Raw genomic sequence first — 12,002 nt, 5'->3', positions numbered from 1 at the left:
AATGTTTTTAACTTATGTTCTCCCTGGCCAGAGTATTTTAGTGCTTTCTTTGTAAATAAATTATAGTTTTGACAACCTGAGTTTATATTTACTACTTCCCCTGCTCCTCCACTGCTCTTCCTGTTAGAAGGGTTTCCCTTCTGTTTCAACCTACCACCTAGTGTCTACACAGCAAATCCAGCATGTCCAAATTAACACTGTCGGATTTGATTTCAACACTATTAAAGTGTCTATATGGGTCCACACCAGACAGTGTTAATTTAACTCTTTTTGGAGAGTTGGTACGTTAACTCTGATTTAGTGTTAAACACCAAATCTGTCTGGAGTTGATAATTTAACACTTGGTGTTAAGAGTTTATATATTAACTCTCAAAGAGTATTTTAGTTTAACTACGTAAGAGTTATCTTCTAATTCATTCTAAAAAGCGGGAATTTTACTGTTCTGAACTTCTAGAAATTTCTTTTGGAAATAAACATTTACTAAAAAGATGCAATGGTTTTTGAAAAACATTTATTCTGAACTGTGCACCACAATTTCAAAACATTTTCTTAAAGATGTAACAGTATACATGTTCTCACTTTCATTAGAATTTTGTTTATCAAAAGGTCTGACATGGTAAATGCAAATAATAGCATTCTCATCACTTATTTCTTCAATACAATATGCATGTCCTTCATTCATCCCTTTGTGGAACTTCAACGCACTTCTGCTCTCCCCCATATTCCATCTTCACAAGCATATCCTGTGCGGAGATTGAATAAAAATTAGTTGACACTAATTAATGGCACAAATAATCCAGTAAACAATTGCAGCACAGTAAAAAAAAAAAAGGAATCCTCTTTGAGCCATTACTTGTGTAAAGTATTTTCCCAAAAGACAAAGACACAGGCAACAGGTAATACTGAACTAAATGTAAAACCTCAACCTTTTTCATTTTTACCTAAACCGTGTGCACAAAACTCTGGAGGGATCTAAATGCTACCATAGAATCCAGTCAGGACGTCAGCTACTGCTGTTTGCTCGTTTGTTTGTTTTTTTTTATGAGCGATCGTTTTCAGGCTTCAAGTAGCACCATTATACCAACATTTCACATTCTAGACATTGTTTTAGGTGTATTTGACCAAAAGTTTGACTGAAAATTCACATGCAAGCTTTTTTTCAAGGCTGTGGTATTTGCCCGCAAACAATACCTTTCAACTAGCTAAAACAGAATGTTATGCTATCACCGAGCAACATGGCTAATGCCTTTCACACAGCTTTGTCTCAACTCCAAAGAGCCACAGAAGTAAAAGCTCATAATAATAATTGAAACAATCTTTGAAAGAATGATTTACCAAGCATGGCAAACAACTCAAATATGTAGAGCAAAATGTTCTGAAAGGGCTTCACTTCACTTCGATTGGAGCCGTGCTGGGGGCGGAGTCTGTGAATTTACTCTATTGGTGTCATAGCCCCTCTAGGAGTTCAGAGTTAAGAGGTCAAGAGTTAATGTTTCCATTGTAACACCTCCAGATTTGACAGAGAAACACTCATTTTTAACACTCGATTTTAACTACTATCATTTTACACCTCAGAGTTACATTAAAAGAATGTGACTCTGCTTAGAGTAAAATTAACTCTACTTTTGCAAGAAGACTATTAACACCAAAACATTTAACACTTTTGAATTTGCTGTGTACTTACTGGTGCAGTTATCAAGGAGAGAGGACTGTTTTTATCCAACAGTGGCCTACTTGAGCATCATTGAGGTGAAATGCATGGTCAGCCAGAAATAAAATTATCTTGCAGGCAGCAGAAATCAAGGGCTTTTTCTTAGAGCTGGATGAGGCAAGTGGTTCCCTGGTATTAAAAAAGAATCATAACTACTGGCATCAGATCCAGGGCAACCTACCTACATCTCACAGGGGCTAACTGCAGTCACCTTGTGACTTTGTAATTGCCTGTTGACAGAGAACAAATTGGATCATTTGGAAATGTTCTACTGGGAAAGTTTTTGGCCCAACATTCTATTGCCGCTATGAATTCATACCTGCACGGGGGGTGCAACGATCAAACTATTTCCAGTTCATTTTAAAATATATTGTAAATATTTGCATATTTATTGTAACTGTAAATACATTTAGAGAAATTCGTAAAATATATCAAGTTTTGATTTTAAAAAGAAAATGTTTTGGACAAAAAATTGTTCTTGAAAATAAAGAGGTGTTTGGACGTGTGTCTGTATCCAGAAGGTCGGCTTACAAGCGTCATCAGGCGAGTTCAGGAGAGTTCCTGTGCTGCAGCCAGTCACACCTGCTGCTCATCAGCCATCACCAGCTGTAGCTGAAAGCCTTCGTCAGCAGCCTCTCTACTTAACTAGTGCTGTGTCCGAATTCAGTGGAAGGATGCTCATAAGGACACTACCTACCTACGTCACATAGCTAGTGTTCTTAGACGGACAGGTAGTCAGGACGTGAGCAGCTGTGGACAGCCCCCTTTTTTTTCCCCATCGAAACTTTATTCAAAAGGAACAATGAGACTCGAACGAAGGCAAGTTGTCCACAGCCGTTTATATGTTGGGACTCATTGTTGCTGATCACTAACGCCACGTGCGAAAACGGAAAGATGGACCGGGAAATGTTGCTCCGTGTCCTGTGCACTGTTTAATCCAAGAGGAGCTACAAAACTATGGCGTTATTTTTGTGCCACTATTCTGAGCGCACGTAGAAAACATTTGCATTGTGTGGGCATTTTGAGGAGAAATTTATTTTGAGAAAAGAAAAGCTAAATTTAAGTGAACAAAATTCATTGCTGCGTGCAAAAAATGCGTGCAAAAAATGTATTTCAGTGTTTGCTATTATCCATATACACACACAATAGCAGCCCCTCTCAGTTTTTGCGCTTGCGCTTGTTTGCAATGTGTTGCTCGCGCTCTCAACATTTCTGCCCGTGCGCGCTCAACTCTTTCTGTACACCGTTATATTTGTGCCACAAAACACAGACTTGGATGCAAAAAAAAATCTGATTGGCTGTTTTGGTCTCCAATCAGCTCGAAATGACGAAATGCAATATCCCAGAATCCATTTCGTCCAAAACTCAAATGAGGCCGTGGCGGAGGAACACAGAGTGGCGGAGTTTGAAATATTACCTTTCTGGGTCACAAAATAAACTTTTAAGATATTTTCATGCGAGAATGGTGCTGTGTAAACTTCAAATATCTGCTCGATTTATCAAGACATCACATATTTCCATAAGTGCTCTAACGTTTTCCGAGATATCACTTATGAAGTTCAATGGATAATGTCAATAACTGAATGACAGCCAGTCATTCGCACACATTCACCATATCATAAAGAAATATATAAAGTAAATGTCCCTGAAGTTAATATGAGAACATGCGGTATGCATATCCGATCAGTCATTGGATCCTGTAACTCATTTGTGTGCCTCGAATGGCAGAAAAATGTCACAAAGCTGAAAACAGGGTACTTTAGAGTACAGAAACAAGCTTAGTTACACAGATGAACTGTATATGTATGAAAGTATAAGTATTGTCACACGCATTAGTATATTTTACATGAGCATAATGATCAGAATAATGCTTGTATCCCGTAATATAAATGAAACCATACCCTTCCACTATAACTGTTTATGTTGTTCTCCACCTTTTCTTCAAGCAGACCGTTTTTTCAACCAGGAGGATACGGGGCCTGATTTTCGGGTAAGCAGGGAGTCCCTGGCAGTGTTGCTAAATCTCCTGAACTGCCACAGCCGACTGTACAGACAGTCAGTCTACCCTCCTCCAGGGCATTTCATCCTCGCAGATGGAGGGTACCCATGCCTCCAACGTCCACTCCCCCTCATCCCTCCCTACAAGAAGCCAGTCCAAGGTGTGGGAGCCCAGCGCTTCAACAGCCACCATTCCAGGGCATGCTCCATTATAGAGCGTGCTTTTGGAATGATGAAAACGAGGTTGAGGGCCATTTTCCTGCAAGTACTGGAGTGCACCACACCTTTGTACCCCACGTAAGTGACCATCTAATGCCATGTGAATATTTCAATATATAATATTTGTGCGCAAATGTGTGTGTGTGTGTGTGTGTGTGTGTGTGTGTGTGTGTATATACACACACACACACACACACACACACACACACACACACACACACACACACACACACACACACACACACACACACACACACAACACGTGTTTGTGTTGTAACCACTACAGGTTGTAACAGTATATGCCATCCTCCACAACATCTGCTTCAGTGCTGGTGACATCGTGGCCCCAGTGGATGAGCGGAGGATGAGGAGGGGGAGGCTGGTTTGGAGGCAGTTAGTGGTGCTCCTTGGCGGGACCAACTGTCATCTGAGGTGTCAGTCTTGGAGGAGGTACCACTAGTCCACGACTACTGTTAACAGGCAAGTGAAAATTTGTCTAGGAGTCCGTTTTCTGGTGGCATATTGCACTTTGTCAAACTATTGTCTGCTACAGAGTTACAAGTATTATACTAGTAGTAATATGGCATCCACCATCTCCTGCTTGACATCTTAGTGGTGCAGCAGCCGTCAATTGAGTCAGCCCTGCAAACCTGTAGATGGACAATGCAGTGGACAGTGGGAGGAAGCATCCTAAAGCTCTCTTTGCAGACCACCCTGTGTTTCTCCACTCGCTGACCACAAAAGAGTAACCGTAGGTCACAGTTGCAGCACTCCATCTATGTGTGATCTGTCTTCAGCAGATCTAGCAACACTGCCAGACACCACCTGTAATTTGTTGGAGTTGTGAAAGAAACGGTCCAGGAACAGGTCACTCAGGTTAATCTTGTGTGAACACATGTAAATAGCTGCAAATATTGTAGTCTTCAAATACTGCTGATGCTGATGATTCTTTTTTGTTGTTGTTCTTGATATGTACTCTGTTTTTGACTGAATATCCATTTTTAAACTTAGTATTATGTCAATACATGTTGATAAAATGGGTTCAGTGACAATTACTGTTTGATTCCATTTATTGCGCACATAAGACTTTTAACTTCCAACACAAATAGCACAATGCAACAAAATAATTAAAAGGAAAGCATCTGCAATTCAGGAAATAAAAGGTGTCTGGTGCCTGGAAAATTATACACAGAAAGACAATGTCAAAGAAAATTAGAGGGGCGCAGCAGTCATTATAGGATCAGCAGTCATTATGGGATCAAACGTTCCAGAATCGAAAAAAGTCTATCCATTCGCTCTCTGCTCTCCTGCGCCCTTCTCTCCTCGGCCTCCCTTTGTTACTGCATGTCCTCTCTGATGAGGTTGAGCAGCTCGTCATCCCGATCCCGTTTCCTCTTCCTTCCTGTTGTCGGTGGCTGACTGTCTTCCTCATCAGTGTCAGATCCCGCTAAGTTTTGGTCACCCACTGAAATTGGCCCTGGAGTGTCCTCAGGGAGAGTGGAAAGTAGGACAAGAGGCCTAATGGAAGGCCTCTGTCCTATTACCTCGTCCATGAGGGCAAACCAGGGCCAAGTAGCAGCAGTGGGCTTCCCACTTACACCCTCTCCTGACCCTGGCTACTTGCAATCCCCTGCAGACCCATCTTCTCAGGGATTGTCCTGATCACACCCTAAAAATAAGAGAAGATTGAAACCTTGGCAACTATGTTAATCCATACATCCAAACTTTTTCACAGCAGAACACCAGAGGAATACCGTCTGGACATCACAGGTTCTGTACAGCATGAGTGTTAATGGAACCATATTCATATACGGGTGTAAATTGATTTTTTCTTGTACCTCCAAGCAGTAGCGGTTTTAGATACGGGCGACACGGGCGGTTGCCTGGGGCGGCATCGTGGTGGGGGGCGGCATTACCGGCATCGGCAAAAAAAAAAAAATGCTCATACTCATGCTGCACTGGCCATGGTGAAATGTGGATGGTATTGGCCAGCACCACAGGCACTGGTGTAATGTGAATGTCCTCAGCCAACACCACCGGCCTTTCTGTGATGATGATGGCCTCACAGGAAGCACTGGCAGTGGTGTATTGTGGATGGTTTCGGACAGCACCACATGCCCTGGTGAAATGTGGATGGTATCAGCCAGTAGCACTGGCCCTGGTGTGGTGATAATGGCCTCACAGGGAGCACTGGCCCTGGTGTAATGTGAATGGCCTTATCCAACACCACAGGCCCAGGTGTAATGTGGATGGCATCAACGAGCAGCAGAGGCCCTGGTGTGGTGAAGATGGCCTCACAGGAAGCACAGGCCCTGGTGAAATGTAGTTGGCCTCAGCCATCACAACAGGCCCTGGTGAAATGTAAATGTCCTAAGCCAGTAGCACAGGCCCTGTTGTAATGTGAATGGCCTTAGCCAACACCACTGGCCCTGGTGAAATGTGCATGATATCGGAGCACCACAGGCCCTGGTGTAATGTGGATGACATCAACGAGCAGCAGAGGCCCTGGTGGGGTGATGATGGCCTCAAAGGAAGCACTCTCCCTGGTGTAATGTGGATGGTAGAAGCCGGCATCACAGGCCCTGATGTAATGTGGATGGCCTGAGCCAAAAGCAAACTTGCTGGTGTAATGAAGATGGCCTCACAGCAAGCACTGTCCCTGGTGTAATGTGTATGGCCTCAGCCAACAACAGTGGCCCTGGTGTAATGTGGATGATATTGGCCAGCACAAAAGGCAATGGTGTAATGTGAATGTCCTCAGCCAGTAGCACAGGCCCTTGAGTATTGTGGAACGCATCAGGCAGCAACACAGGCCCTGGTGTAAAGTGTATGGCCTAAGCCAACAACAGTGGCCCTGGTGTAATATGGATGGTATTGGCCAGCACCACAGGCCCAGGTGTAATATGAATGTCCTCAGCCAACAACACTGGCCCTGGTGTAATGTGAATGGCCTTAGCCAGTAAGCACAGACCCTTGTGTATTGTGGATGTCATCAGCCAACAACACAAGCCCTGGTGAAATGTGGAAGGCCTCATTCAGCACCACCGGCCCTGCTGTGATGATGATGGCCTCACAGGAAGCACCTGCAGTGATGTAATGTGGATGGCCTCAGCTAACAACACTGGCACTGGTGAAATGTGGATGGTATTGGCCAGCACCACAGGCCCAGGTGTAATATGAATGTCCTCAGCCAACAACACTGGCCTTGGTGTAATGTGAATGGCATCAGCCAGTATCACAGGCCCTTGTGTATTGTGGATGGTTTCGGACAGCACCACATGCCGTGGTTTAATGTGGATGGCACCAACAAGAAGCACAGGCCCTGGTGAAATGTAAATGTCCTCAGCCAGTAGCACAGGCCCTGTTGTAATGTGAATGGCCTTAGCCAACACCACTGGCCCTGGTGAAATGTGGAAGGCCTCATTCAGCACCACCGGCCCTGCTGTGGTGATGATGGCCTCACAGGAAGCACTGTCCCTTGTGTAATGTGGATGGTATTGGCCAGCAGCACAGGCCCTGGTGTAATGTGAATGTCCTCAGCCAACACCACTGGCCCTGGTGTAATGTGAATGGCATCAGCCGGTATCACAGGCGCTTGTATTTTGTGGATGTCATCAGCCACCAACACAAGCACTGGTGAAATGTGGATGGTTTCGGACAGCACCACAGGCCCGGGTGTAATGTGGTTGGCATCAACAAGTAGCACTGTCCCTGGTGTAATGTGGATGGTATTGGCCGGCAACACAGGCCCTGGTGTAATGTGAATGTCCCCAGCCAACACCATTGGCCCTGGTGTAATGTGTATGGCATCAGCCGGCATCACATGCCCTTGTATTTTGTGGATGTCATCAGCCAGCAACACAAGCACTGGTGAAATGTGGATTGTATCAACGAGTAGCAAAGGCCCTGGTGTAATGTGGATGGCCTCAGCCAGCACCACCGGACATGCTTTGATAATGATGGCCTCACAGGAAGCACTGGCAGTGATGTAATGTGGATGGCCTCAGCCAACAACACTGGCATTGGTGTAATGTTGATGGTATCAGCCAGTATCACAGGCCCTTGTGTATTGTGGATGGTTTCGGACAGCACCACATGCCCTGGTGAAATGTGGATGGTATCAGCCAGCAGCACAGGCCCTGGTATGGTGAATATGGCCTCACAGGGAGCATTGGCCCTGGTGCAATGTGGATGGCCTCTGCCAGCAACGCAGGCCGTGGTGTGTTGAAGATGGCCTCAGACGAAGTACTGGCCCTGGTGTAATGTGGATGGCATCAGCCAGTACCACAGGCCTTTGTATATTGTGGATGGGATCAGCCACCAACACAGGCCCTGGTGAAATGTATGTGGCCTCAGCCATGACCACAGGCCCTAGTGAAATGTAAATGTTCTCAGCCAGTAGCACAGGCCCTGGTGTAATGTAGTTGGCCTCAGCCATCACCACAGGCCCTCGTGAAATGTAAATGTCCTCAGCCAGTAGCACAGGCCCTGTTGTAATGTGGATGGCCTCATCTAACAATACTATCCCTGGTGAAATATGGATAGTATTGGTCAGCACCACACACCCTGCTGTAATGTAAAAGGCCTTAGCCAACACCACTGGCCCTGGTGAAATGTGCATGATATCGATAACTTCATATAAATATTTATTGACGAAATAAAGCCTTTTTTTACAACTACATGAAGTTAGCTGTAACTTTTGATAGACGACTCAGACACACATATTTATGGCTTTATCTTATAGAATCCAATATCCTCGTGCTGGGCAAACGGGTTTTGCAGCTGTTTGAGCTAAGATTTTCAAGTTATTCACATAATGAAAACCTATACTTTGTTTCGGGCGAGTTCCTCATTCAAATGCATGTAATAGTCAGAAACGCACTGTCTTGACGAAATAAAGCCTTTTTGTACAACTTCATGAAGTTAGCTGTAACTTTTGATAGAAGACTCAGACTCACATATTTATTTATTTATTTATTTATTTTATTTTTTTTGCCTGTACCGTTTGGCTCTTTTGCCATCAGAATTGTTGTCTAAAGGCAAAGAAAGATGCCCAACGGATTTACTTTACCAAATTGACCATCCCAGCCTTGCCGTAATGGTCCATTTGATTCACCTTTTATTGTTTATTTTATTTTCACTTACTGAATACGGGACAGACTTGACTGGGGGAAAGAAGGGGAGAAAGAAAGAGGGAAAGAGAAACAGCTGAGAAGAGGGATGGGTGAGAAGGGCAAAAGACAAAAACCAACAGAATGGGCAAAAAAAAAAAGAAAAAAAATGCATATATCAATCACCTGGATCACCTGCTGAGAAAGAAAAAAGAAAACAAGCAGAACAGAACAAGAGTAATAGGATAAACAACATCACAATGATATATGGGAATATGACAGTATATACTAAATATTAAACATTATTGTGCAGCACATAAGATCAACAGAACACAGTGTGCTTTGAGGTAGGAGCCAAAAAGGGTGTAGTTTGTGGGTGTGATCACCCGTGTGTACACCTGTGAGCATGGACGCGCTTGTTTTTTTAAAAGGTTCCTTCATGTAATGATCTGCTAGAGGGTGTGGGGGGGCCACAGCCCCGTCCTCCAGGGCATGAAGCAGGTATGGAGGAGATCAAAACTCCAGACATCCAGAGGCCCCCAGAACACAAGAGACCAAGGAAGACCAACAGAGGGGCAGCCGCGCCACTGTCCCAGAAAGAGCTGAGGAGAGCCCCAGATGAGGGGTCACTCAGCAGCCGCGGAGCAGAAGCCAGGGGGAGTTGCAGTGACGCGCCCGTGAGCTCCGCCGGCAGCCAGCCGTGCCTGAGTGACCGAGCCCCAGGCCAAGAGGCCGGGGGTACCCCACCTCCGAAGTGGCCTGAGCGAGCCCCAGGCTCCAGGCCCCGATAAGCGGCCGCCAAGGAGTGAGCCGGTGTGTACCTGGATGCCCATCCCCGGACACAAAGAACCACCAACGCACCGATGTCTGAGGGAGTCCGCCACTGGCAGGGGAAGTGGTAGTAGGGGGAGATAGGCCTCCAAACCTTGGAGGGCCTGAGATGTCCCCAGAGAAGTGGTGTCTGACACCCAACCTGACATATAGACACAGACATACAGGCACACACATATACAAACATCCATTCCCACCCTCATGCTCTCATATGCACTTACTCTACACTCAACCAACGTGGAGACAGACATAAAGAGACGCTGTACACACGATCACACTCCCCAAGCGTACTCTACGACCCGGGTCTAGGTACCCTTGCCCCTGGAGGGGGGAACTGCACCCAGACCCAGGTGGTGTTACCCTTTTCCCTGCGGTGGGGGGAGGCAGACCGCCCGACTCCGCAGCAGCAGGGAGGCCCCACACTCCAGACCAGTTGCACTGACCTCGGTAGTAATGAAGGTGTTTGAGAGGCTGCTGAAGAACATCATCTCCTCCTCCATCCCAGACACCACAGATCCGCTGCAGTTCGCCAACAGATCCAACAGATCCACAGAGGATGCCATCGCCCACGTCCTACACACCACTCTCAGCCACGTGGACAAGAAACAGGGTAACTATGTGCGAATGCTGTTTGTTGATTACAGTTCAGCGTTTAACACAATAGTGCCCTGCAGACTGTTCACAAAGCTGAGGGATCTGGGACTTAACAGCCGTCTGTGTTGGACTTCCTCACTGGCAGAACTCAGGTGGTGAGGGTGGGCAGGTGCTTCTCCAACAGCATCACCATCAACACAGGAGCACCTCAGGGATGTGTCCTCTCGCCACTGCTCTACTCCCTCTACACTTCAGACTGTGTGGCCACCCATGGCTCCAACACCATTGTGAAGTTTGCTGACGACACAGTGGTGTTGGGTGCCATCTCCAACAACGATGAGGCGGCCTACATGGATGAAGTGAAGAATCTGGCATCGTGGTGCCAGGACAACCACCTCCAGCTGAACGTCAGCAAGACCAAGGAGCTGGTGGTGGACTTCAGAAGGGGTCAGCACAGAGACTACAAGCCCATTATCATCAATGGAGCTCCAGTGGAGAGGGTGCAGTCCTTCAAGTATCTTGGTGTCCACATCTCCTCAGACCTGACATGGGCTGCCCACATTCAGGTCCAGACCAAAAAGGCTAGGCAGCGCCTGTATCACCTACGACAACTGAGGAAGTTCAGGGTCTCTCCAAAGATCCTCAGGATTTTCTATACAGGCGCTGTGGAGAGCATCCTCACACAGAACATGACATCGTGGTTCGGGAACAGCTGTGTGAAGGACCATAAAGCTCTCCAGAGAGTGATCCGTACAGCAGAACGCTGCTGCAGGATTGCTCTCCCCCCGCTTCAGGACACCTACACCAGGAGATGCCGGACTAGAGCAGCGCAGATACTGAAGGACTCGTCCCATCCAGGCAACAAACTGTTCCAACTTCTGCAATCTGGTAGAAGGTTCCGCATCTTCCGGGCAAGGACAGAGAGACTCAAGAGGAGCTTCTATCCCCAAGCCATCCGTGCCCTAAACACACACACCCGCCCTCTCACATCATCTATAATTGACTGAGACAGGACTCTCTTCCAGACACTCTAAACCAAGGCACAATGTACATTTCAATTCCTTTAATTTTAAATATGTTTATATTGTCTATCCTGTAAAATAGTCAGATGTCTATTCATATTAATGTACAGAATTGGGGCAGGGATAGCTCAGTAGGTAAAGTGGTCGCCCCATGATCGGAAGGTCGGCAGTTCGAATCCACTTAACGGCTACCCTGAGGTACTCCTGAGCAAGGTACCGTCCCTACACACTGCTCCCCGGGCGCCTGCTTAGTGGGCTGCCCACTGCTTCACTGAGTGAATGGGTCAAATGCAGAGAAAAACAAGTAATTTCCCCATGGGGATCAATAAAGTATCCATTATTATTATTATTATTATTATTATTAATTCACCTGCTTGCTGCTACTACTGCACATTCATCCAGTGTATATACTATATGTATGTATATATATATATATAATGTTCTTCCTCTACACCCCCCCCCCCCCCCCCCCCCCCCAATTTTTGCACATGTCGAGGAGCGTGTCAGGCTACATTT

The 12,002-nt window shown here is 46.0% G+C and overlaps 1 long non-coding RNA gene across 1 annotated transcript; it reads right to left on the bottom strand.

Annotated features, from left to right (window-relative positions):
* Window positions 1-494: 494 nt before the first annotated feature.
* On the bottom strand, window positions 495-1,693 carry LOC146644311 (uncharacterized). Its single transcript, XR_014909214.1, has 2 exons — window positions 1,336-1,693; window positions 495-743 (listed from the first exon to the last, which is right to left on the bottom strand). It is a non-coding gene; the product is annotated as an uncharacterized LOC146644311 (long non-coding RNA).
* Window positions 1,694-12,002: the final 10,309 nt, after the last annotated feature.

The sequence above is a fragment of the Rhamphochromis longiceps genome, linkage group LG22 (assembly GCF_057381845.1).
Source record: "Rhamphochromis longiceps isolate RC_006_pf linkage group LG22, R_longiceps_female_GT1.1, whole genome shotgun sequence".
In the NCBI taxonomy this organism is placed as follows: domain Eukaryota; kingdom Metazoa; phylum Chordata; class Actinopteri; order Cichliformes; family Cichlidae; genus Rhamphochromis; species Rhamphochromis longiceps.
This window is presented reverse-complemented; position numbering and strand designations above follow the sequence as displayed.